This window comes from Phyllobates terribilis, unplaced genomic scaffold, assembly GCF_046119375.1.
Source record: "Phyllobates terribilis strain yellow unplaced genomic scaffold, ASM4611937v1 Scaffold_13__5_contigs__length_258822181, whole genome shotgun sequence".
Taxonomy (NCBI): domain Eukaryota; kingdom Metazoa; phylum Chordata; class Amphibia; order Anura; family Dendrobatidae; genus Phyllobates; species Phyllobates terribilis.
Genome location: NW_027362773.1, coordinates 183,095,212 through 183,121,771, shown reverse-complemented (window position 1 = coordinate 183,121,771; position 26,560 = coordinate 183,095,212). Strand labels below are relative to the sequence as shown.

The 26,560-nt window shown below is 43.3% G+C and overlaps 14 non-coding genes across 14 annotated transcripts; all 14 read left to right on the top strand.

The window, feature by feature from the left end:
• The first annotated feature begins 539 nt into the window (after positions 1 to 539).
• Positions 540 to 621, top strand: TRNAS-AGA (transfer RNA serine (anticodon AGA)). The gene has a single exon. It is a non-coding gene; the product is annotated as a tRNA-Ser (tRNA).
• Positions 622 to 1,349: 728 nt separating this feature from the next.
• On the top strand, positions 1,350 to 1,421 carry TRNAQ-CUG (transfer RNA glutamine (anticodon CUG)). The gene has a single exon. It is a non-coding gene; the product is annotated as a tRNA-Gln (tRNA).
• Positions 1,422 to 2,310: 889 nt separating this feature from the next.
• Positions 2,311 to 2,392, top strand: TRNAS-AGA (transfer RNA serine (anticodon AGA)). Its single transcript has one exon. It is a non-coding gene; the product is annotated as a tRNA-Ser (tRNA).
• A 14,026-nt stretch (positions 2,393 to 16,418) lies between these two features.
• TRNAQ-CUG (transfer RNA glutamine (anticodon CUG)) lies at positions 16,419 to 16,490 on the top strand. Its single transcript has one exon. It is a non-coding gene; the product is annotated as a tRNA-Gln (tRNA).
• Positions 16,491 to 17,388: 898 nt separating this feature from the next.
• On the top strand, positions 17,389 to 17,470 carry TRNAS-AGA (transfer RNA serine (anticodon AGA)). Its single transcript has one exon. It is a non-coding gene; the product is annotated as a tRNA-Ser (tRNA).
• A 728-nt stretch (positions 17,471 to 18,198) lies between these two features.
• TRNAQ-CUG (transfer RNA glutamine (anticodon CUG)) lies at positions 18,199 to 18,270 on the top strand. The gene has a single exon. It is a non-coding gene; the product is annotated as a tRNA-Gln (tRNA).
• A 903-nt stretch (positions 18,271 to 19,173) lies between these two features.
• Positions 19,174 to 19,255, top strand: TRNAS-AGA (transfer RNA serine (anticodon AGA)). Its single transcript has one exon. It is a non-coding gene; the product is annotated as a tRNA-Ser (tRNA).
• Positions 19,256 to 19,983: 728 nt separating this feature from the next.
• Positions 19,984 to 20,055, top strand: TRNAQ-CUG (transfer RNA glutamine (anticodon CUG)). Its single transcript has one exon. It is a non-coding gene; the product is annotated as a tRNA-Gln (tRNA).
• Positions 20,056 to 20,958: 903 nt separating this feature from the next.
• TRNAS-AGA (transfer RNA serine (anticodon AGA)) lies at positions 20,959 to 21,040 on the top strand. Its single transcript has one exon. It is a non-coding gene; the product is annotated as a tRNA-Ser (tRNA).
• Positions 21,041 to 21,768: 728 nt separating this feature from the next.
• Positions 21,769 to 21,840, top strand: TRNAQ-CUG (transfer RNA glutamine (anticodon CUG)). Its single transcript has one exon. It is a non-coding gene; the product is annotated as a tRNA-Gln (tRNA).
• A 903-nt stretch (positions 21,841 to 22,743) lies between these two features.
• TRNAS-AGA (transfer RNA serine (anticodon AGA)) lies at positions 22,744 to 22,825 on the top strand. The gene has a single exon. It is a non-coding gene; the product is annotated as a tRNA-Ser (tRNA).
• A 728-nt stretch (positions 22,826 to 23,553) lies between these two features.
• TRNAQ-CUG (transfer RNA glutamine (anticodon CUG)) lies at positions 23,554 to 23,625 on the top strand. Its single transcript has one exon. It is a non-coding gene; the product is annotated as a tRNA-Gln (tRNA).
• Positions 23,626 to 24,528: 903 nt separating this feature from the next.
• TRNAS-AGA (transfer RNA serine (anticodon AGA)) lies at positions 24,529 to 24,610 on the top strand. The gene has a single exon. It is a non-coding gene; the product is annotated as a tRNA-Ser (tRNA).
• A 729-nt stretch (positions 24,611 to 25,339) lies between these two features.
• Positions 25,340 to 25,411, top strand: TRNAQ-CUG (transfer RNA glutamine (anticodon CUG)). The gene has a single exon. It is a non-coding gene; the product is annotated as a tRNA-Gln (tRNA).
• The last annotated feature ends 1,149 nt before the right edge of the window (positions 25,412 to 26,560 follow it).

Below are 26,560 nucleotides of genomic sequence, written 5' to 3'. Positions count from 1 at the left end.
GTATTGTTTTGGGCATCAAATGAGTTTGTTTAAATTTTTTTTTTGCTCGCAAAATGCTGTGAACGTCACTCAGGAACCTTCCAGAGGTCTTTCTAACCTACTCATTGACTTGTATAGCAAGTATAAAGCAAGCAAAATATACCTGAAAAATGATATGCTCACTTCTGTTAACCGCTTGGCGTTTTGGGAAACTTAATGAGGTTAAAAGACGCTCAATACCTGATCATATGAACAGCAAGTCTTTTTGCATGGAAATGAATCTGTTCAAACTATTGAGCATTTTCAAAGCCTTTTTCAGGAGGTGTTTGGAACAAAGTCACTCTAAATCCGCCTTATGAATTTTAATAAACCTTGAACTGTAAAAGGTTCCAATTGATGATACCTTTAAATCAGATTTTTACATTTCAGTGAGGCCTGGAATTTTGTTTCCAATTGAAATCTTCCATTTTCTGAAATGTCTTCCAGAAGGATAATCACTGATATTGATCATGGTGCTCTAAGAAAAGGTGAGAAACTCATAAGAATGCAACAGTGTCTGAGTAGTTGTGACCGAGTGGTTAAGGTGATGGACTAGAAATCCATTGGGGTCTTCCCGCGTAGGTTCAAATCCTGCCAACTACGTTTAAATTCATGTAACATTTTGACGAATTATCTGAGTAGATCAATTTCCACATTCCCAAGTCTATCCCCTACAGAAATGGTCTGTAATCTATGGATTGTATTTGTAGAACCAGCTTAACAGCATCTGTAGATCTTCTTTTGATTAGTCAGCCGGGTGAGATGTCACTTGTGCATCACACCACCAATCAAACAAAGCTCAGAGGGTGCCATCAGGTATGTGGTGCAAATCCTCCTTTTTTCCAGCGAACACAGACCACTGCCGTGGCTGATGGACTGGGATATGAACTTTGATTTGCACCAACTCTACTTGAATTATCTTTCCGATGGAACCTTTTAGCACACCATGAAAAATCTTTAGTGACTTCTGGATGAGCAGAAGTTTTGCAATTTCTTTTTTTCTCACCCTTTTTCCAGCTGATAGATCCAGCACGCTAATTATTAGCCAGATTTCATCAACATTTTAAAACTGTCCTTGTTGTGATATCATGGAACTTTAAGCACACTTGTGGAATAAAAAGGGAGGAGATATTAATTTACCAATGTGTGTTAGATATACATTTGCGGAACAGCTTTAGAATCAGTTTTCATCATAATGCATGAATTCCCAGGTTCCACTGAGATTAGAACTCAGATCACTGGATTAAGAGTGAATTTCTCATATTTCCACTATTTACACATGCTCTTTTACTGTTTTCAAAAGAAAATCCAGCCAGCTTTATTGGTCATGTGGTTCCATGGTGTAATGGTTAGCACTCTGGACTCTGAATCCAGCGATCTGAGTTCAAATCTCAGTGGAACCTGAGAAATTCTTGGTCATAGTGGTTTTATCTTTTCTGCTCACACTCAATTTGCCAATGCACATGGTTTAACATAAAAAGAGAAAGTTAAAATCCACATGGCAAAAAGATCTATCTATCAAGAAAGTTTAACTCAAAAGTTAAACTTGACTTCATGAAGCAAAACTCATATCATCTATGTCACACCAAGCAATCGTACACTATAACTTGTGCTAATGTTCGCATGACACTTTTTCCAGGTGGTTGAAATTGACCAGGATTTCAAGCCGAAACGACAGCGATTCTTTTCCTGAATCACCCTTTTTAGTGTTTTCCAGCATTTTTGTAAACATAGTTTGGTGATGTTTTTCTAAGTATTGTTTTGGGCATCAAATGAGTTTGTTTAAGTTTCTTTTTTGCTCGCAAAATGCTGTGAACATCACTCAGTAACCTTCCAGGGGTCTTTCTAACCTACTCATTGACTTGTATAGCAAGTATAAAGCAAGCAAAATATACCTGAAAAATGATATGCTCACTTCTTTTAACCGCTTGGCGTTTTGGGAAACTTAATGAGGTTAAAAGACGCTCAATACCTGATCATATGAACAGCAAGTCTTTTTGCATGGAAGTGAATCTGTTCAAACTATTGAGCATTTTCAAAGCCCTTTTCAGGAGGTGTTTGGAACAAAGACACTCGAAATCCGCCTTATGAATTTTAATAAACCTTGAACTGTAAAAGGTTCCAATTGATGATACGTTTAAATCAGATTTTTACATTTCAGTGAGGCCTGGAATTTTGTTTCCAATTGAAATCTTCCATTTTCTGAAATGTCTTCCAGAAGGATAATCACTGAAATTGATCATGGTGCTCTAAGAAAAGGTGTGAAACTAATAAGGTTGGAACAGCATCTGAGTAGTTGTGGCCGAGTGGTTAAGGCGATGGACTAGAAATCCATTGGGGTCTCGCTGCGTAGGTTCAAATCCTGCCAACTATGTTTAACTTCATGTAACATTTTGACGAATTGTCTGAGTAGATCAATATCCACATTCCCAAGTCTATCCTCCACAGAAATGGTCTGTAATCTTTGGATTGTATTTGTAGAACCAGCTTAACAGCATCTGTAGATCTTCTTTTGATCAGTCAGCCTGGTGCGTTGTCACTTGTGTATCACACCACCAATCAAACAAAGCTCAGAGGGTGCCATCAGGTATGTGGTGCAAATCCTCCATTTTTCCAGCGAACACAGATCACTGCCATGACTGATGGACTGGGATATGAACTTTGATTTGCACCAACTCTACTTGAATTATCTTTCCGATGGAACCTTTTAGCACACCATGAAAAATCTTTAGTGACTTCTGGATGAGCAGAAGTTTTGCAATTTCTTTTTTTCTCACCCTTTTTCCAGCTAATAGATCCAGCACGCTAATTATTAGCCAGATTTCATCAACATTTTAAATCTGTCCTTGTTGTGATATCATGGAACTTTAAGCACACTTGTGGAATAAAAAGTGAGGAGATATTAATTTACCAATGTGTATTAGATATACATTTGCAGAAAAGCTTTAGAACCAGTTTTCATCATAATGCATGAATTTCCCAGGTTCCACTGAGATTAGAACTAGTGTTGAGCAAACATGCTCGACACTGCTCAGTACTCGCCTGAGCATCACGCTACTCAGGATGTTCGGTGAGCACTGAGCATTTCCGGGTTTCTCGGGCGGGAGCTCGGGTCTCCACCTTGCATGTTTGGCGCTCTTTACAGAGCCAATGAACATGCAGGGATTGCCAGCCAGTCACTGTAATGCCGCAGCCATGTTGTTTGTGGGCATTACAGTGATTGACTGGCCGCACAGCGTCACCTCGAGTATTTAAAACCGGGTGCCGCCATCTTGGACACAGTCGCTCCGGATCAGACAGTGTAGGGACAGCGCTGCTGATTTAGGGAGAGATATATGCTGCAAAATAGTTAGTGTAGGGTCTGTAAAGGCTGCCAGATCAAACAAACAGTCCTTCCCAGGACTAATATCCATCCTAGGTATATCACGCAGGCAGGCAGGCAGGCTGTATAGGAGACGCAGTGGTTATACCAGCAAACGCTACATTACAGTCCTGTGTGCTGCTCCTGTTGCTGAAATTGCTGGACTTAGCTCCGGGGGCCAGGAAAAATCCTTTTTTTTTTATCTAAATCCTCTTATTTTTTTCCTTCTACACAATGTACAAATACCCATCTTATTAACCTTTTGGTGTCCCCCCCCCCCAAAAAAAAAAAGTGTGCCTCTGATTTTTCAGACACAAATATATCTGTTGAAAATAGTCTGGTGTAGGCCCGAGAAATAGAAGTGTGGTTTTGCAGTTCTATGGGCCATTTGTATCTAAAAAAAACAGTTTGAGTGTGTCGCTCACTGTTCAGCCGCAAATATATATATTTAAAAAAGTCTGGTATACACCAGTAAATTATTACTGTGGTTTTGATGTTCCACGGTAAAACATCTCTATTATCCTGTTTTTGGCATTTTTTGCTGTATAAAAATAATAATAGTGTCTCCCTGATTTTTCAGACACAAATATATCTGTTGAAAATAGTCTGGTGTAGGCCCGAGAAATACAAGTGTGGTTTTGCAGTTCCATGGTACACATCTCTGTATTATCCACTTTTGGGCCATTTGTATCTAAAAAAACAGTTTGAGTGTGTTGCTCACTGTTCAGCCGCAAATATCTCTATTTAAAAAAGCGTGGTATACCCCAGTAAACGATAACTGTGGTTTTTCCATCCCACGGTAAAAAATCTCTATTATTCAGGTTTTGGTAGTTTTTTCCGTAAAGAAAAACAGTAGTGTCTCCTGACTGTTGTGACGCAAAAATATATCTGTTGAAAATAGTCTTGTGTAGGCCCGACACCCCAGTGTGGTTTCGCAGTTCCACCGGTCAAATCGCTGTACTAACCAGTTTTGGGCCTTTGGTATCTAAAAAAAAAGCAGTTTGAGTGTGTCGCTCACTGTTCAGCCGCAAATATCTCTATTTAAAAAAGTGTGGTATACCCCAGTAAACAATAACTGTGGTTTTCCTCTTCCACGGTTCTAATCTACTCTTTATTACCCTTTTTCCATTGATAGTGCAAGTGTAAGCTATTTTACTTCATTTACAATGGGCAAGGCACGTGGCAAGGGACGTGGAAGTGGACGTTCTGGTGATTGTTCGTGCAGAAGATGGGGCCGTGGCCAAGGTGAAAATGTGCCACAACCAACAGCCACATCTTCTCGCTCCCACTTCTTGACCGAATTACTAGGGAAGCACAGAACAACACCAGTATTGAGAACTGATCAGTGTGAATAGGTTATTAATTGGATAACAGACAATACTTCCAGTTACCTGGGCACCACTACCGCCGGTCTGTCTTCCACACGGTCAACTCTTAGTAGCCGTGAGTCTCGACCGCATACTCCTCCTCACCCTGATGCTCCTTCCTCCCAGCATGCCGAGTGTCGTCAGACAGCAAGTGATCCCACACTTGGACACTCTGAAGAGCTGTTCACTGGTCCATTTCCATATTTGGGCCCCTCGCCTGATATGCTTCAAGTGGTCGAAGAGGAGATCCCATGTTGCGATGCCCAAATATTTGAACAGCCACGGCCACAGGAAGTCGACGTTGGCAATCTGTCACAAGAGGTGGACGATGACGAGACACAATTGCCAGGAAGTGAGGAGGAGGATCGTGGTGCGCAAGTGGAAGAGGAGGAGGTGGTGGATGATCTAGTAACTGACCCAACGTGGAAGGAGGACATGCAGAGTGAGGCCAGCAGCACACAGGGGGAGGGAGGCAGAGTACCCCAACAGGCAGGAAGAAGCAGTGTGGTGACCGCAGACAGAAGGCAGGCAACCGTTCCCCGTAACACCAACACGAAGGACGTTGCCAGTACAAGCGGTAGGTCTTCCAGAGTCTGGGATTTTTTTAAAGACTCTGCTGATAACCCCAAAACGGCCATATGTTCCACCTGCCATGCCAGCATCAGAAGGGGTGACAAAACTACCAGCCTGACCACCACCAGCATGATCAGGCACATGGCAGCAAAGCACCCGACTTTGAGGGGCGAAACCCAGGGTCCACGACCAGCGTCAGCGGGTGTCACCACTGCTTCTTCCACTGTTGTGCGTGCAATAGAACCCCCTGTTGTGTGTGCAAGGCAATCCCCTGTCCATACTGCATGTAAAAATGCCCCCTCCTCTCAGTCTTCACTTGTTATGGCAGTTTCTCAAGAAACAGCATCAACGTCCACGTCCACGTCCCACTGCAGCGTTCAATTGTCCATATCCCAGACCTTTGAACGAAAGCGGAAATTCGCAGCTAACGCCCCACAGGCCACAGTCCTAGATTCGCACATTTCACGACTGCTTGCATTGGAAATGCTGCCTTTTAGGCTGGTGGAGACGGAATCCTTCCGCAATCTTATGGCGGTGGCCGTCCCTCGGTACTCGGTCCCCAGCCGACACTATTTTGCCAGGTGTGCCATCCTCGCACTACACAAGCACGTGTCCCAAAGCATGTGCCGTGCCCTCAACAACGCAGTTACTGGGAGAGTCCACCTGACAACGGACACGTGGACAAGTGCTTGTGGCCAGGGACGGTACATCTCTCTGACGGCACACGGGGCAACCATAGTGGAAGCCGGGACCCAGTCGGACCTTGGGACGGAACACATCCTCCCCACACCGAGGATTGCGGGCCCTATGTCAGTCAGAGTTGCCCCCACAGTGTACAGCTCCTGCGCATCCTCCTTCTCCTCCTCCTCCTCGTTTTCAGCCTCCATCTCAGATATCACCACGTCAGTTACAAGCTGGAAGCATTGCAGTACTGCCTTCGCCAAGCGGCAACATGCTGTGCTGAAACTCATAAGCTTAGGTGATAAACCTCACACTGCTTGTGAGTTGTGGACAGCTGTGAAAGGGCAGGCAGATCTGTGGCTGAGACCGCTGAACCTACATCCCGGCATGGTCGTGTGTGACAATGGCCGTAACCTGGTGGCGGCTCTGAGGCGAGGTGAGATCATACACGTAGCATGCCTGGCTCATGTGCTTAACCTCGTGGTTCAGCGTTTTCTTAAATCATACCCGAGTTGCCAGATCTGCTCGTGAAAGTACGCCGCCTGTCAGCTCATTTTCGCAAGTCGGCTACAGCTTCCGCCGCCCTTGCTGTGTTGCAGCAGCGTTTGCAGCTTCCGGCACACCGGCTGGTGTGTGATGTCCCAACACGTTGGAACTCTACCCTCCACATGTTGCAAAGGATTTGTGAGCAGAAGAGAGCAGTTGTGGAGTACCAGCTGCAACAAGGCCGTCGATATTCAGGTCAGACTCCACACATAAGACCTCAGGAGTGGACCTGGATATCTGACATATGTACCATCCTGACAAACTTTGAGGAGGCCACCAAGATGGTGAGTGGCGATGACGCCATCATTAGTGTCAGCATCCCACTTGTCTGTCTTTTGCAATGCTCTCTGCAGAGAATTAAAGAGGAGGCATTGCAGCCAGAGTATGATGAGATGGATCAAGAAGCTATAGCGGGCGATTACACACAGCCCAGCCTCATCTCATCCCAACATGCATTGGGGGACAATGAGGGAGAGGAGGAGGAGGAGGACGAGGAAGAACAGGAGCTGCTATCATGCGTTGTAGACGGTAGTACCTGTACAAGTGTCATACCGTCGGTTCAGCGTGGGTGGCCTGAGGACAGGGGGGAGGAGGAAGAGGAGGAGGAGGAGGAGAGCATGGTCAGTCGTCATCTTGGTGAGGACATGGAAATCTTGCCCATTACCAGTCTGGCACGCATGGCTGACTTTATGTTACGCTGCCTTAACCGTGACCCTCGCGTTGTCAAAATGTTGGGTGACAGTCATTACTGGTTGGTGACACTTGTAGACCTCCGCTATAAGGAGAACTTTCACTCTCTTATTCCTGAGGTGGAGAGGTCTGCAAAAATGGGGCAATACCAGAAGGCCCTTGCTGCAGAACTCTTAAAAAAATTCCTATCTGAACACGCTAGTGGCAGAGGTCACAGTTCGTTGCCCAACCAAGGCGTACAGGCGAGAGAGATGCAACTCCAATCCAGCAGAGGCAGGGGAACACTGTCAACGTTCTGGGACAGTTTTCTGACACCCGCCCAGCTTATTGGCCCTGAGGCGCGGGGTACTCTCACAAGGAGTGGAAAGTTTCAAAATATGGTGAGGGAGCACCTTGCCGATCGTACCAGCGTCCTCCGTGATTCCTCTGTGCCTTTTAATTATTGGGTATCCAAGCTGGACACTTGGAATGAACTCGCTCTGTACACCTTGGAGGTCCTGGCCTGCCCTGCCGCTAGCGTGTTATCGGAGCGTGTTTTTAGTGCCGCTGGGGGAATTATAATTGATAAGCGCATTCGCCTGTCAACTGACAATGCTGACAAGCTGACCCTTATCAAAATGAATAAGGGCTGGATTGGGCCAGACTTCTCATCACCACCAAATGACAGCAGAGTAACATAAAGTCAAATCCACTGTGTTATTTCGGGAGGTGTATTCACATGCACCGCTTCACTCCCACACATGGGTATACGCTTCCTCGTTTCGGCTGTTTAATCTTCTTCTCCTTATCCTCAGCGTCCACCACCACTATACCACCAGGGTGCCAGCATTGCAAGTTCCTCCGTCCTAATTTTTGGCAGCTTTTGCTGGGAAAGCATAAGCAAATACCATGGGACACCCACTCCCCAATAATGGGACTTATGTTTGTAATATGCTGTACTGCATGGCTCTTGTAAGGGGCATTGCAAGTTGCTCCGTCCTAATTTTTGGCAGCTTTTGCTTGCAAGGCATAAGCAAATACTGTGGGACACCCACTCCCCAATAATGGGACTTATGTTTGTAATATGCTGTACTGCATGGCTCTTGTAAGAGGGATTGCAAGTTGCTCCATCCTAATTTTTGGCACTTTTGCTGGGAAAGCATAAGCAAATACTATGGAAGACCCACTCCCCAATAATGGGACTTATGTTTGTAATATGCTGTACTGCATGGCTCTTGTAAGGGGCATTGCAAGTTGCTCCGTCCTAATTTTTGGCAGCTTTTGCTTGCAAGGCATAAGCAAATACTATGGGAGACCCACTCCCCAATAATGGGACTTATGTTTGTAATATGCTGTACTGCATGGCTCTTGTAAGGGGCATTGCAAGTTGCTCCGTCCTAATTTTTGGCAGCTTTTGCTAGCAAGGCATAAGCAAATACTATGGGACTCCCACTCCCCAATAATGGGACTTATGTTTGTAATATGCTGTACTGCATGTGACGCGCCCCCTGGGCCGTGTGTACACGTGTGTGGGATACCCGGTGCCGGGTCTCTGGGGTCTGTAGTCTCCGTGGCGTTGACCCGGTCCCGTGGCTCAGGCTGGTCAAACCAGTGGCAGTCTTTCTTAGGTTTTGAGGTTAATTGTCCGACTGCGCCTCCCGAGGATTGCGGTCAGGGAGTACCACCGCTGCGAGGCAGACCGCTGAGGCTGGTGTTGCGTGTGCAGCATAGAATGGGATAACTCCCCTCGGGAGGAGTATAGCCTCAGGGCAGTGAGTGTGGATGATGGGGATGATGGTGCATGAGCGCAGCAGGAACGACTCAGAGTCTTTGCAGTGCAGTTCAGGGTCTTTACTGATGAATATAAGGTAGACCCTCCCGGGAGTACTGGCTAGCATAAGAGGCCTGGTCAGTCTGTGAGCAAGCAGGAGTTCCCCAGGCCAGGTGGAGTTGTAGGCCTCCCCGTCTGTCTGCACTCTTCCTGGCTACCTTGCTGTAAGCGGGTAGAAGTAGCCCACGTCCCTGAGTGTACCGTGTAGTGCTCACCCGTATGGCTGGTGACTTGGGGCCTTCTGTTAGCCACCACTCCACGACGGCGGTGTTGGTCCCTTGCTTGTGACTGAGCCTCCGGGCTTCTATGGCCAGAGGACCTGAAATCCCCTGCCGGCTGGTTTCTGCTGCTGGATATATAAGTCCTCACAGCTTCGGACTCCTGTGTCCGGTTCCTATTGTCTTCTGCCAGGGCGAGCTCTGCTCAGCTTCCAGCCCCTGGTCTTTAGCTCCTAGCTCCTACAGAGCTCCTTGCTGTTACTTTCCCTTGCTCTCACTCTGACTCTGACTGTTCTCTGACTCACTCAACCCCACCCCAGATCCAGTTTATAAGGGCAGAATTCTCCCCTCCCAGGACTGGGGCAGGAGGATCTTGCATGTTTAAGGGATCCTGACCAGGAAACCTCCCACTTGCTCTCCGACGTAATATCTCTATTACTGTGGTGACCAGACCCCTGGGGTGCCACACATGGCTCTTGTAAGGGGCATTGCAGTTCCTCATAATTTTTGGAAAGCCTTCCATTCACTGCTTAGGCCAACAGTGCACGGGAGACCCAGTTGCTATAAATCGAAAAAAAGGTTTAGTTAACGCCCTCTGACCTCCATGTCATTTCCAAGGGGCATTGGAGTGGCTCGAAATTTTTGGTAGGCATTGCACTCACTGTATGCCCTATAACTGTGTAGCCGAACAGCTCCTTTTGTTACAGAAATATATCCTGCAAGACATATCTGGTTGACTGGCCTGATATTGATGTGAATGGTTCCTGTTCCTCCTGCTCTTTCTCCTTTGCCACCACCTCATCCATCATTTATCACCTGAAGCTTTGTTTTAACGGGAGTCATAGAACTGGGATAGTAGCAGGAAAACATCCAGCAATCCTCGGAGGAGGTAGGATATGCTCCAAAACGCGGACCACCTCAGGCCTAGCCGCTTCTACATACATGCGCTTGCATTCCAAGAAAACAAAGCAGATGCTAACTTCTATCATCATCATCATGCTCCTCACCTAGGCACTCTCAACTCCCCTGATCGAGAAGCCAGGGCCCACTGGAGGAGTCTGGTTCTCTGGTGGGCTCGTCCAATGCTGCCCAAAAGCAGGCCAGGCTAAGAAAAGTGTGGGGGAAGGTGACAGGAGAAATCAGGGCGGCTGGGGACCGAGTATGGACACCTGGCCGCCACCTGGCGGCTTTGGACCGAGCGTGGACACCCGGCCGCCGGGCGGCTGGGGACAGAGTATGGATACCTCGCTGCCGAAGCGGCCATGAGGTAGTGGCCAGCTTCGGCCTCCTCCAAACTAAAAGGCCCCATTTCAAGTGAAAGCTAGCAGTATGGTATTGCAGCCTGTGGGTGGGTGGGTGGTTGGCTGCATATTTTCGCTTGCATTGCACGGATTGGGGGAGGTACAATTGAACACTGCCCTGGGACAAGGACTTGCACGGGAATAGTTGCAAGTCTGCATCTTCTGATGCGGCAAGGATCACTTCTGATGGGCACACTTTTAGACAGTGACCTGGGGGTCAGAGATGCTTCCAGGGGTCTTCGCCATGCTGATCCCTTGTCTTTTCAGCACTGTATGCATGTGTCACAAAGCACATGGCCAGATAAGGTTGTAAAATGTTAAAATGACATTTCCCGGTGAACGCATTTGTCACGGTTGAAAGCAATACAAAAGTGCAAAAACGCATGAAAAATGCTACTTGTGAACATAGCCCAAGGTGTGGAGGAGTATTTTTGTTTTTGGTTATTTATTTTACCTTATACACAAGTTTTTACCCTGGAAAGGAAATTCCTTAACATATTTCACAGGAAAACCGTTTCAGTTTCGTTTTTGAACGTTTTATTGTGAGCCCGCAAAAGTGGCTTAATACCTCTGACCACGTTGTTGACAGCAGTGACCTGGGGGTCAGAAATGCTTCCAGGGGCGATCCCCATGCTGCCCCCATGTCTTTTGAGCACTGTCACTATCGTTTTGGGCACTTTTTAGGCTTTCTACAGACTGCCGGGGGTGCTGCCGCAAAAATGCTCGGGTCTCTCATAGACTAACATTGGGCTCGTTGCTCGGGTCGAGCACCCGAGTATCACGGTAAGCTCGGCCCGAGCTTCGAGCACCCGAGCATTTTAGTGATCGCTCAACACTATCAGTCGTCATCTTGGTGAGGACACGGAAGTCTTGCCCGTTACCAGTCTGGCACCCATGGCTGACTTTATGTTACGCTGCCTTAACCGTGACCCTCGCATTGTCAAAATGTTGGGTGACAGTCATTACTGGTTGATGACACTTTTAGACCCCCTCTACAAGGAGAACTTTCACTCTCTTATTCCTGAGTTGGAGAGGTCTACAAAAATGGGGCAGTACTAGAAGGCCCTTGCTGCAGAACTATTAAAAAAATTCCCATCTGAACACGGTAGCGGCAGATGTCACAGTTCGCTGCCCAACTAAGGCATACAGGCGAGAGAGACGCAACTCCAATCCAGCAGAGGCAGGGGAACACTGTCAATGTTCTAGTACAGTTTTCTGAGACCTGCCCAGCTTACAGGCCCTGAGGCGCAGGGTACTCTCACAAGGAGTGGAAAGTTTCAAAAGATGGTGAGGGAGTGCCAGCGTCCTCCGTGATTCCTCTGTGCCTTTTAATTATTGGGTATCCAAGCTGGACACTTTGAATGAACTCACTCTGTATGCCTTGGAGGTCCTGGCCTGCCCTGCCACTAGCGTGTTATCGGAGCGTGTTTTTAGTGCCGCTGGGGGCATTATAACTGATAAGCGCACTCACCTGTCAACTGACAATGCTGACAAGCTGACCCTTATCAAAATGAACAAGGGCTGGATTGGGCTAGACTTCTCATCACCACCAAATGACAGCAGAGTAACATAAAGTCAAATCCACTGTGTTATTTCGGGAGGTGTATTCCCATGCATCGCTTCACACCCACACATGGGTATACGCTTCCTCATTTCGGCTGTTTTTTGCTCTTCTCCTTATCCTCAGCCTCCACGACCACTATACCACCAGGGTGACCGTGGTCCATGTTGCCAGCATTGCAAGTTCCTCTGTCCTAATTTTTGGCAGCTTGTGCTTGGAAGGCATAGGCAAAGACTATGGGAGACCCACTCCCCAATAATGGGAATAATGTTTTTAATATGCTGTACTGCATGGCTCTTGTAAGGGACATTGCAAGTTCCCCCTTCCTAATTTTTGGCAGCTTTTGCTTGGAAGGCATAGGCAAAGACTATGGGAGACCCACTCCCCAATAATGGGAATAATGTTTTTAATATGCTGTACTGCATGGCTCTTGTAAGGGGCATTAAAATCGTCTTGTTAAGCTACTGTGACCTCCACGTCTCTTCCAAGGGTCGTTAATATTGTCTTCTAATTCCACTGCGACCTCCACCACTCTTCCAAGGGGCATTAAAAGCGTCTTGTTAAGCTACTGTGACCTCCACGTCTCTTCCACAGGGCATTGATATTGTCTTTTTATTCCACTGTAACCTCCACCACTCTTCCAAGGGGCATTGATATTGTCTTTTTATTCCACTGCGACCTCCACCACTCTTCCAAGGGGCATTAAAACCATCTTGTTAAGCTACTACGACCTCCACATCTCTTCCAAGGGGCATTAAAACTGTCTTGTTAAACCACTCTGAACTCCACGTCTCTTCTAAGGGACATTAAAACCGTCTTGTTAAACCACTCTGAACTCCACAGCTCTTCCAAGGGGCATTGACATGTTGTTTTTAATTACCTCTAATCTCCACGACTCTTGCAACGGGCATTGCATTTCTTCCTAATTTTTGTCAGCTTTTGCTTTTCAATGCATAGGCAAAAACTAAGGGAGACCCACTCCCCAATAATGGGTAGAAGGTTTTTAATACACTGTAATCCACATCTGTTTCAAGGGGCATTGCAGTGCCTATTAATTTTTGGAAAGCCTTCCATTCCCTGCTTAGGCCAACAGTGTACAGGAGACCCAGTTGCTATAAATGGAAAAAACGGTTTAGTTAAGGCCCTCTGACCTCCATGTCACTTCCAAGGGGCATTGGAGTGCCTCAAAATTTTTGCTAGGCATTGCATTCACTGTATGCCTTATAACTGTGTAGCTGAACCGCTCCTTTTGGTACAGAAACATATCCTACAAGACATGTGTGGTTGGCTGGCCTGATATTGATGTGAATGGTCCCTGTTCCTCCTGCTCTTTCTCCTTTGCCACCACCTCATCCATCATTCATCACCTGAAGCTTTGTTTTAACGGGAGTCATAGAACTGTGATAGTAGCAGGAAAACATCTAGCAATCCTCGAAGGAGGTACAATATGCGCCAAAATGCTGACCACCTCAGGCCTAGCTGCTACTACATACATGCGCTTGCATTCCAAGGAACAGAAAGCTAAGGAGGTGGATGGCCTCATGATCATGAATAATTTACTCATTGTGTAGGAGGCCGACCACTGCTGCTGTCTACCTTCTGAACTTTGTGTTGAAGCCTGATTGACCCAGGACCCGCAATCCTCTATGTCTGGAGGACGTGTTGCATCCCAGTGTCCAACTGTGTCCCGGCTTCCACAATATTAACCCAGTGTGAAGGCGTCAGTGAGATGGACCATTCCTGGCCACACTCACTTGTCCACGTGTTTGTGGTTAGGCTGTCCTTCCCACTAAATGCACTGGGGAGGGCACAGGTAATGTTTTGGTATGCGCGCTTGTGTATAAGGTGCACCGGGACAAATAGGGGCGGCTGGGGACCGTTTATGGACACCCAGCCACCCCCACGCGGCTGGGGACTGTGTGTTGGCACCCGGCCGCGGGGCGGCTGGGGACTGAGTATGGACACCCGGCCGCCCCCTGGCGGCTGTAGACCAAGCGTGGACACCCGGCCGCTGGGCGGCTGGGGACTGAGTATGAATACCAGGCTACCGATGCAGCCATGACGTGGTGGCCAGGTTCCACCTCCACATGCCTAAAAGGCCCAATTTCAAGTGCAAGCAAGCTAGCAGTATGGTATTGCAGCCTGGGGGTGGGTGGGTGGCAGGCTGCATACTTGCGCTTGTATTGAAAGTTATGGGGGAGGTACAATTGAACACTGCCCTTGGACAAGGACTTGCACAGGGATAATTGCAAGTCTGCACCTTCTGATGCGGCAAGGATCACTTCTGATGGGCACACTTTTAGGCAGTGACCTGGTTGTCAGAGATGCTTCCAGGGGTCTTCCCCATGCTGTTCCCATGTCTTTTTAGCACTGTATGCATGTGTCACACAGCACATGGCCAGATAAGGTTGTAAAATGTTAAAATGACATTTCCCGGTGAATGCATTTGTCACGGTTGAAAGCAATACAAACGTGCAAAAACGCATAAAAAATGCTACTTGTGAACATAGCCCAAGGTGTGGAGGAGTATTTTTGTTTTTGGTTATTTATTTTACCTTATACACAAGTCTTTACCCTGGAAAGGATGTTCCTTAACCCCTTTCCGACCGGGTCAGTAATAGTACGCACCAGGTCGGGAAGGCCGGTTCAGCGGGGGCTCCGGCGGTGAGCCCACACTGAAGCAAGCACATGTCAGCTGATTATTCGAATCGCAATCCACCCGCGGCTGTTAACATGGTAAATCTCTGACAGTGGCATTTAACTCGCGCTTCCGGGAGTCCTAAGCCCCGCCCATCAGTGACCCCATCACGTGATCGCGGGTCACCAATGGGTGGGCATGACAACTCAGGGTCTGCAGCAGACGCCTGTGGTTGTCATGTCTCAATTGCTACGAGCGCCACCTAGTGGTCAGCACTCACAGCAAGTGAGCATTTCTCCTGCATACAAGCGATCTGCTCATCGCTTGTATGCAGTAGAAGCAATCAGACAACTGCTGCTTCTAGTCTCCTCTGGAGACTATAGAAGCAAGCAGAAAGTTTAAAAAAAAAAGTTTTTAAAAAAATAAAAAAAATAAAAAATATATAAAAGTTTAAGTCACCCCCCTTTCGCCCCATTCAAAATAAAATATATATATATAAAAAAAAAAACACATACACATATTTGGTATCGCCGCGTTCAGAATCGCCCGATCTATCAAAATAAAAGAAGAATTAATACAATCAGTAAACGGCGTAACGAGAAAAAAATTTTAAACGCCAGAATTAAGTTTTTTTGGTCGCTAAAACTTGGCAATAAAATGCAATAACGGGCGATCAAAACATCGGATCTACCCCAAAATGGTATCAATAAAAACGTCAGCCCAGCACGCAAAAAATAAGCCCTCACCTGGCCCCAGATCCCGAAAAATGGAGAAGCTAAGGGTCTCGGAAAATGGCGTCATTTTTTTTGTTTTTTTTAGCAAGCTTTGGATTTTTTTTTCACCACTTAAATAAAAAAGAACCTATACATGTTTGGTGTCTTTGAACTCGAAACAACCTGGAAAATAATGATGGCAGGTCAGTTTTAGCAATCTGTGAACGTGGTAAAAAAAGGACCCAAAAAACAACTGTGGAATTGCATTTTTTTTTGCAGTTTCACTGCACTTGGAATTTTTTTCCCATTTTGCAGCACACAATATGGTAAAACCAGTGATGGTGTTTAAAATTACAACTCGTCCCGCAAAAAATAAGCCCTCACATGGCCATATTGAACAAAAATTAAAAAAGTTCTGGCTCTGGGAAGAAGGGGAGCAAAAAAGGAAAACACAAAAACAGAAAGACCCATGGTCGTTAAGGGGTTAACATATTTCACAGGAAAGCACTTTCACTTTCATTTTTGAACGTTTTATTGTGAGCCTGTAAAAGTGGCTTAATACCTCTGACCACGTTGTTGACAGCAGTGACCTGGGTGTCAGAAATGCTTGCAGGGGCGATCCCTATGCTCTCCCCATGTCATTTGAGCCCTGTCACTATCGTTTTGGGCACTATTTAGGCTTTCTACAGACTGCCGGGGGAGCCGTCGCAAAAATGTTCGGGTCTCCCATAGACTAACATTGGGCTCGCTGCTCGGGTCGAGCACCCGAGTATCACAGTGAGCTTGGCCCGAGCTTCGAGCACCCGAGCATTTTAGTGCTCTCTCAACACTAATTAGAACTCAGATCACAGGATTCAGAGTGAATTTCTCACATTTCCACTATTTACACATGCTCTTTTACTGTTTTCAAAAGAAAATCCAGCCAGCTTCATTGGTCATGTGGTTCCATGGTGTAATGGTTAGCACTCTGGACTCTGAATCCAGCGATCTGAGTTCAAATCTCAGTGGAACCTGAGAAATTCTTTGTGCATAGAGGTATTATCTTTTCTGCTCACACTCAATTTGACAATGCACATGGTTTAACATAAAAAGAGAAAGTTAAAATCCACATGGCAAAAAGATCTATCAAGAAAGTTTAAGTCAAAAGTTAAACTTGACTTCATGAAGCAAAACTCATATCATCTATGTCACACCAAGCAATCGTACTCTACGACTTGTGCCAATGTTCGCATGACACTTTTTCCAGGTGGTTGAAACTGACCAGGATTTCAAGCCGAAACGGCCTCAAGAAACGACAGCGATTCTTTTCCTGAATCACCCTTTTTAGTGTTTTCCAGCATTTTTGTAAACATAGTTTGGTGATGTTTTTCTAAGTATTGTTTTGGGCATCAAATGAGTTTGTTTAAGTTTCTTTTTTGCTCGCAAAATTCTGTGAACGTCACTCAGGAACCTTCCAGGGGTCTTTCTAACCTACTCATTGACTTGTATAGCAAGTATAAAGCAAGCAAAATATACCTGAAAAATGATATGCTCACTTCTGTTAACCGCTTGGCGTTTTGGAAAACTTAATGAGGTTAAAAGACGCTCAATACCTGATCATATGAACAGCAAGTCTTTTTGCATGGAAATGAATCTGTTCAAACTATTGAGCATTTTCAAAGCCTTTTTCAGGAGGTGTTTGGAACAAAGTCACTCTAAATCCGCCTTATGAATTTTAATAAACCTTGAACTGTAAAAGGTTCCAATTGATGATACCTTTAAATCAGATTTTTACATTTCAGTGAGGCCTGGAATTTGTTTCCAATTGAAATCTTCCATTTTCTGAAATGTCTTCCAGAAGGATAATCACTGATATTGATCATGCTGCTATAAGAAAAGGTGTGAAACTCATAAGAATGTAACAGTGTCTGAGTAGTTGTGGCCGAGTGGTTAAGGCGATGGACTAGAAATCCATTGGGGTTTTCCCGCGTAAGTTCAAATCCTGCCAACTACATTTAACTTCATGTAACATTTTGACGAATTATCTGAGTAGATCAATTTCCACATTCCCAAGTCTATCCCCCACAGAAATGGTCTGTAATCTATGGATTGTATTTGTAGAACCAGCTTAACAGCATGTGTAGATCTTCTTTTGATTAGTTAGCCGGGTGAGATGTCACATGTGCATCACACCACCAATCAAACAAAGCTCAGAGGGTGCCATCAGGTATGTGGTGCAAATCCTCCTTTTTTCCAGCGAACACAGACCACTGCCGTGGCTGATGGACTGGGATATGAACTTTGATTTGCACCAACTCTACTTGAATTATCTTTCCGATGGAAACTTTTAGCACACCATGAAAAATCTTTAGTGACTTCTGGATGAGCAGAAGTTTTGCAATTTCTTTTTTTCTCACCCTTTTTCCAGCTGATAGATCCAGCACGCTAATTATTAGCCAGATTTCATCAACTTTTTAAAACTGTCCTTGTTGTGATATCATGGAACTTTAAGCACACTTGTGGAATAAAAAGGGAGGAGATATTAATTTACCAATGTGTGTTAGATATACATTTGCGGAACAGCTTTAGAACCAGTTTTCATCATAATGCATGAATTCCCAGGTTCCACTGAGATTAGAACTCAGATCACTGGATTAAGAGTGAATTTCTCACATTTCCACAATTTACACATGCTCTTTTACTGTTTTCAAAAGAAAGTCCAGCCAGCTTCATTTGTCATGTGGTTCCATGGTGTAATGGTTAGCACTCTGGACTCTGAATCCAGCGATCTGAGTTCAAATCTCAGTGGAACCTGAGAAATTATTGGTGCATAGTGGTTTTATCTTTTCTGCTCACACTCAATTTGCCAATGCACATGGTTTAACATAAAAAGAGAAAGTTAAAATCCACATGGCAAAAAGATCTATCTATCAAGAAAGTTTAACTCAAAAGTTAAACTTGACTTCATGAAGCAAAACTCATATCATCTATGTCACACCAAGCAATCGTACTCTATGATTTGTGCCAATGTTCGCATGACACTTTTTCCAGGTGGTTGAAACTGACCAGGATTTCAAGCCGAAACGGCCTCAAGAAACGACAGCGATTCTTTTCCTGAATCACCCTTTTTAGTGTTTTCCAGCATTTTTGTAAACATAGTTTGGTGATGTTTTTCTAAGTATTGTTTTGGGCATCAAATGAGTTTGTTTAAGTTTCTTTTTTGCTCGCAAAATGCTGTGAACGTCACTCAGGAATCTTCCAGGGGTCTTTCTAAACTACTCATTGACTTGCATAGCAAGTATAAAGCAAGCAAAATATACCTGAAAAATGATATGCTCACTTCTGTTAACCGCTTGGCGTTTTGGGAAACTTAATGAGGTTAAAAGACGCTCAATACCTGATCATATGAACAGCAAGTCTTTTTGCATGGAAATGAATCTGTTCAAACTATTGAGCATTTTCAAAGCCTTTTTCAGGAAGTGTTTGGAACAAAGTCACTTTAAATCCGCCTTATGAATTTTAATAAACCTTGAACTGTAAAAGGTTCCAATTGATGATACCTTTAAATCAGATTTTTACATTTCAGTGAGGCCTGGAATTTTGTTTCCAATTGAAATCTTCCATTTTCTGAAATGTCTTCCAGAAGGATAATCACTGATAGTGATCATGGTGCTATCAGAAAAGGTGTGAAACTCCTAAGACTGAAACAGTGTCTGAGTAGTTGTGGCCGAGTAGTTAAGGCAATGGACTAGAAATCCATTGGGGTCTTCCCGCGTAGGTTCAAATCCTGCCAACTACGTTTAACTTCATGTAACATTTTGACGAATTATCTGGGCAGATCAATTTCCACATTCCCAAGTCTATCCCCCACAGAAATGGTCTGTAATCTATGGATTGTATTTGTAGAACCAGCTTAACAGCATCTGTAGATCTTCTTTTGATTAGTCAGCCGGGTGAGATGTCACTTGTGCATCACACCACCAATCAAACAAAGCTCAGAGGGTGCCATCAGGTATGTGGTGCAAATCCTCCTTTTTTCCAGCGAACACAGACCACTGCCGTGGCTGATGGACTGGGATATGAACTTTGATTTGCACCAACTCTACTTGAATTATCTTTCCGATGGAACCTTTTAGCACACCATGAAAAATCTTTAGTGACTTCTGGATGAGCAGAAGTTTTGCAATTTCTTTTTTTCTCACCCTTTTTCCAGCTGATAGATCCAGCACGCTAATTATTAGCCAGATTTCATCAACATTTTAAAACTGTCCTTGTTGTGATATCATGGAACTTTAAGCACACTTGTGGAAGAAAAAGGGAGGAGATATTAATTTACCAATGTGTGTTAGATATACATTTGCGGAACAGCTTTAGAACCAGTTTTCATCATAATGCATGAATTCCCAGGTTCCACTGAGATTAGAACTCAGATCACTGGATTAACAGTGAATTTCTCACATTTCCACTATTTACACATGCTCTTTTACTGTTTTCAAAAGAAAATCCAGCCAGCTTCATTGGTCATGTGGTTCCATGGTGTAATGGTTAGCACTCTGGACTCTGAATCCAGTGATCTGAGTTCAAATCTCAGTGGAACCTGAAAAATTTTTTCTGCATAGCGGTATTATCTTTTCTGCTCACACTCAATTTGCCAATGCACATGGTTTAACATAAAAAGAGAAAGTTAAAATCCACATGGCAAAAAGATCTATCTATCAAGAAAGTTTAAATCAAAAGTTAAACTTGACTTCATGAAGCAAAACTCATATCATCTATGTCACACCAAGCAATCATACTCTATGATTTGTGCCAATGTTCGCATGACACTTTTTCCAGGTGGTTGAAACTGACCAGGATTTCAAGCCGAAACGGCCTCAAGAAACGACAGCGATTCTTTTCCTGAATCACCCTTTTTAGTGTTTTCCAGCATTTTTGTAAACATAGTTTGGTGATGTTTTTCTAAGTATTGTTTTGGGCATCAAATGAGTTTGTTTAAGTTTCTTTTTTGCTCGCAAAATGCTGTGAACGTCACTCAGGAACCTTCCAGGGGTCTTTCTAAACTACTCATTGACTTGCATAGCAAGTATAAAGCAAGCAAAATATACCTGAAAAATGATATGCTCACTTCTGTTAACCGCTTGGCGTTTTGGGAAACTTAATGAGGTGAAAAGACGCTCAATACCTGATCATATGAACAGCAAGTCTTTTTGCATGGAAATGAATCTGTTCAAACTATTGAGCATTTTCAAAGCCTTTTTCAGGAAGTGTTTGGAACAAAGTCACTTTAAATCCGCCTTATGAATTTTAATAAACCTTGAACTGTAAAAGGTTCCAATTGATGATACCTTTAAATCAGATTTTTACATTTCAGTGAGGCCTGGAATTTTGTTTCCAATTGAAATCTTCCATTTTCTGAAATGTCTTCCAGAAGGATAATCACTGATAGTGATCATGGTGCTATCAGAAAAGGTGTGAAACTCCTAAGACTGAAACAGTGTCTGAGTAGTTGTGGCCGAGTAGTTAAGGCAATGGACTAGAAATCCATTGGGGTCTTCCCGCGTAGGTTCAAATCCTGCCATCTACGTTTAACTTCATGTAACATTTTGACGAATTATCTGGGCAGATCAATTTCCACATTCCCAAGTCTATCCCCCACAGAAATGGTCTGTAATCTATGGATTGTATTTGTAGAACCAGCTTAACAGCATCTGTAGATCTTCTTTTGATTAGTCAGCCGGGTGAGATGTCACTTGTGCATCACACCACCAATCAAACAAAGCTCAGAGGGTGCCATCAGGTATGTGGTGCAAATCCTCCTTTTTTCCAGCGAACACAGACCACTGCCGTGGCTGATGGACTGGGATATGAACTTTGATTTGCACCAACTCTACTTGAATTATCTTTCCGATGGAACCTTTTAGCACACCATGAAAAATCTTTAGTGACTTCTGGATGAGCAGAAGTTTTGCAATTTCTTTTTTTCTCACCCTTTTTCCAGCTGATAGATCCAGCACGCTAATTATTAGCCAGATTTCATCAACATTTTAAAACTGTCCTTGTTGTGATATCATGGAACTTTAAGCACACTTGTGGAAGAAAAAGGGAGGAGATATTAATTTACCAATGTGTGTTAGATATACATTTGCGGAACAGCTTTAGAACCAGTTTTCATCATAATGCATGAATTCCCAGGTTCCACTGAGATTAGAACTCAGATCACTGGATTAACAGTGAAATTCTCACATTTCCACTATTTACACATGCTCTTTTACTGTTTTCAAAAGAAAATCCAGCCAGCTTCATTGGTCATGTGGTTCCATGGTGTAATGGTTAGCACTCTGGACTCTGAATCCAGTGATCTGAGTTCAAATCTCATTGGAACCTGAGAAATTTTTTCTGCATAGCGGTATTATCTTTTCTGCTCACACTCAATTTGCCAATGCACATGGTTTAACATAAAAAGAGAAAGTTAAAATCCACATGGCAAAAAGATCTATCTATCAAGAAAGTTTAAATCAAAAGTTAAACTTGACTTCATGAAGCAAAACTCATATCATCTATGTCACACCAAGCAATCATACTCTATGATTTGTGCCAATGTTTGCATGACACTTTTTTCAGGTGGTTGAAACTGACCAGGATTTCAAGCCGAAACGGCCTCAAGAAACGACAGCAGTTCTATTCCTGAATCACCCTTTTTAGTGTTTTCCAGCATTTTTGTAAACATAGTTTGGTGATGTTTTTCTAAGTATTGTTTTGGGCATCAAATGAGTTTGTTTAAGTTTCTTTTTTGCTCGCAAAATGCTGTGAACGTCACTCAGGAACCTTCCAGGGGTCTTTCTAACCTACTCATTGACTTGCATAGCAAGTATAAAGCAAGCAAAATATACCTGAAAAATGATATGCTCACTTCTGTTAACCGCTTGGCTTTTTGGGAAACTTAATGAGGTTAAAAAATGCTCAATACCTGATCATATGAACAGCAAGGCTTTTTGCATGGAAATGAATCTGTTCAAACTATTGAGCATTTTCAAAGCCTTTTTCAGGAAGTGTTTGGAACAAAGTCACTTTAAATCCGCCTTATGAATTTTAATAAACCTTGAACTGTAAAAGGTTCCAATTGATGATACCATTAAATCAGATTTTTACATTTCAGTGAGGCCTGGAATTTTGTTTCCAATTGAAATCTTCCATTTTCTGAAATGTCTTCCAGAAGGATAATCACTGATAGTGATCATGGTGCTATAAGAAAAGGTGTGAAACTCATAAGAATGAAACAATGTCTGAGTAGTTGTGGCCGAGTGGTTAAGGCGATGGACTAGAAATCCATTGGGGTCTTCCCGCGTAGGTTCAAATCCTGCCAACTATGTTTAACTTCATGTAACATTTTGACAAATTATCTGAGTAGATCAATTTCCACATTCCCAAGTCTATCCCCCACAGAAATGGTCTGTAATCTATGGATTTTATTTGCAGAACCAGCTTAACAGCATCTGTAGATCTTCTTTTGATTAGTCAGCCGGGTGAGATGTCACTTGTGCATCACACCACCAATCAAACAAAGCTCAGAGGGAGCCATCAGGTATGTGGTGCAAATCCTCCTTTTTTCCAGCGAACACAGACCACTGCCGTGGCTGATGGACTGGGATATGAACTTTGATTTGCACCAACTCTACTTGAATTATCTTTCCGATGGAACCTTTTAGCACACCATGAAAAATCTTTAGTGACTTCTGGATGAGCAGAAGTTTTGCAATTTCTTTTTTTCTCACCCTTTTTCCAGCTGATAGATCCAGCACGCTAATTATTAGCCAGATTTCATCAACATTTTAAAACTGTCCTTGTTGTGATATCATGGAACTTTAAGCACACTTGTGGAATAAAAAGGGAGGAGATATTAATTTACCAATGTGTGTTAGATATACATTTGCGGAACAGCTTTAGAACCAGTTTTCATCATAATGCATGAATTCCCAGGTTCCACTGAGATTAGAACTCAGATCACTGGATTAAGAGTGAATTTCTCACATTTCCACTATTTACACATGCTCTTTTACTGTTTTCAAAAGAAAATCCAGCCAGTTTCATTGGTCATGTGGTTCCATAGTGTAATGGTTAGCACTCTGGACTCTGAATCCAGCGATCTGAGTTCAAATCTCAGTGGAACCTGAGAAATTTTTTCTGCATAGCGGTATTATCTTTTCTGCTCACACTCAATTTGCCAATGCACATGGTTTAACATAAAAAGAGAAAGTTAAAATCCACATGGCAAAAAGATCTATCTATCAAGAAAGTTTAAATCAAAAGTTAAACTTGACTTCATGAAGCAAAACTCATATCATCTATGTCACACCAAGCAATCGTACTCTATGGTTTGTGCCAATGTTTGCATGACACTTTTTTCAGGTGGTTGAAACTGACCAGGATTTCAAGCCGAAACGGCCTCAAGAAACGACAGCAATTCTATTCCTGAATCACCCTTTTTAGTGTTTTCCAGCATTTTTGTAAACATAGTTTGGTGATGTTTTTCTAAGTATTGTTTTGGGCATCAAATGAGTTTGTTTAAGTTTCTTTTTTGCTCGCAAAATGCTGTGAACGTCACTCAGGAACCTTCCAGGGGTCTTTCTAACCTACTCATTGACTTGCATAGCAAGTATAAAGCAAGCAAAATATACCTGAAAAATGATATGCTCACTTCTGTTAACCGCTTGGCGTTTTGGGAAACTTAATGAGGTTAAAAAACGCTCAATACCTGATCATATGAACAGCAAGGCTTTTTGCATGGAAATGAATCTGTTCAAACTATTGAGCATTTTCAAAGCCTTTTTCAGGAAGTGTTTGGAACAAAGTCACTTTAAATCCGCCTTATGAATTTTAATAAACCTTGAACTGTAAAAGGATCCAATTGATGATACCATTAAATCAGATTTTTACATTTCAGTGAGGCCTGGAATTTTGTTTCCAATTGAAATCTTCCATTTTCTGAAATGTCTTCCAGAAGGATAATCACTGATAGTGATCATGGTGCTATAAGAAAAGGTGTGAAACTCATAAGAATGAAACAATGTCTGAGTAGTTGTGGCTGAGTGGTTAAGGCGATGGACTAGAAATCCATTGGGGTCTTCCCGCGTAGGTTCAAATCCTGCCAACTATGTTTAATTTCATGTAACATTTTGACAAATTATCTGAGTAGATCAATTTCCACATTCCCAAGTCTATCCCCCACAGAAATGGTCTGTAATCTATGGATTGTATTTGCAGAACCAGCTTAACAGCATCTGTAGATCTTCTTTTGATTAGTCAGCCGGGTGAGATGTCACTTGTGCATCACACCACCAATCAAACAAAGCTCAGAGGGTGCCATCAGGTATGTGGTGCAAATCCTCCTTTTTTCCAGCGAACACAGACCACTGCCGTGGCTGATGGACTGGGATATGAACTTTGATTTGCACCAACTCTACTTGAATTATCTTTCCGATGGAACCTTTTAGCACACCATGAAAAATCTTTAGTGACTTCTGGATGAGCAGAAGTTTTGCAATTTCTTTTTTTCTCACCCTTTTTCCAGCTGATGGATCCAGCACGCTAATTATTAGCCAGATTTCATCAACATTTTAAAACTGTCCTTATTGTGATATCATGGAACTTTAAGCACACTTGTGGAATAAAAAGGGAGGAGATATTAATTTACCAATGTGTGTTAGATATACATTTGCGGAACAGCTTTAGAACCAGTTTTCATCATAGTGCATGAATTTCCCAGGTTCCACTGAGATTAGAACTCAGATCACTGGATTAAGAGTTAATTTCTCACATTTCCACTATTTACACATGCTCTTTTACTGTTTTCAAAAGAAAATCCAGCCAGCTTCGTTTGTCACGTGGTTCCATGGTGTAATGGTTAGCACTCTGGACTCTGAATCCAGCCATCTGAGTTCAAATCTCAGTGGAACCTGAGAAATTCTTTGTGCATTGCAGTTTTATCTTTTCTGCTCACACTCAATTTGCCAATGCACATGGTTTAACATAAAAAGAGAAAGTTAAAATCCACATGGCAAAAAGATCTATCTATCAAGAAAGTTTAACTCAAAAGTTAAGCTTGACTTCATGAAGCAAAACTCATATCATCTATGTCACACCAAGCAATCGTACTCTATGACTTGTGTCAATGTTCGCATGACACTTTTTCCAGGTGGTTGAAACTGACCAGGATTTCAAGCTGAAACGGCCTCAAGAAACAACAGCGATTCTTTTCCTGAATCACCCTTTTTAGTGTTTTCCAGCATTTTTGTAAACATAGTTTGGTGATGTTTTTCTAAGTATTGTTTTGGGCATCAAATAAGTTTGTTTAAGTTTCTTTTTTGCTCGCAAAATGCTGTGAACGTCACTCAGGAACCTTCCAGGGGTCTTTCTAATCTACTCATTGACTTGTATAGCAAGTATAAAGCAAGCAAAATATACCTGAAAAATTATATGCTCACTTCTGTTAATCGCTTGGCGTTTTGGGAAACTTAATGAGGTTAAGACGCTCAATAACTGATCATATGAACAGCAAGTCTTTTTGCATGGAAATGAATCTGTTCAAACTATTGAGCATTTTCAAAGCCTTTTTCAGGAGGTGTTTGGAACAAAGTCACTCTAAATCCGCCTTATGAATTTTAATAAACCTTGAACTGTAAAAGGTTCCAATTGATGATACCTTTAAATCAGATTTTTACATTTCAGTGAGGCCTGGAATTTTGTTTCCAACTGAAATCTTCCATTTTCTGAAATGTCTTCCAGAAGGATAATCACTGATATTGATCATGTTGCTATAAGAAAAGGTATGAAACTCATAAGAATGAAACAGTGTCTGAGTAGTTGTGGCCGAGTGGTTAAGGTGATGGACTAGAAATCCAGTCTCCCTGCGTTGGTTCAAATCCTGCCAACTATGTTTAACTTCATGTAACATTTTGACGAATCGTCTGAGTAGATCAATATCCACATTCCCAAGTCTATCCCCAACAGAAATGGTCTGTAATCTTTGGATTGTATTTGTAGAACCAGCTTAACAGCATCTGTAGATCTTCTTTTGATTAGTCAGCCGGGTGAGATGTCACTTGTG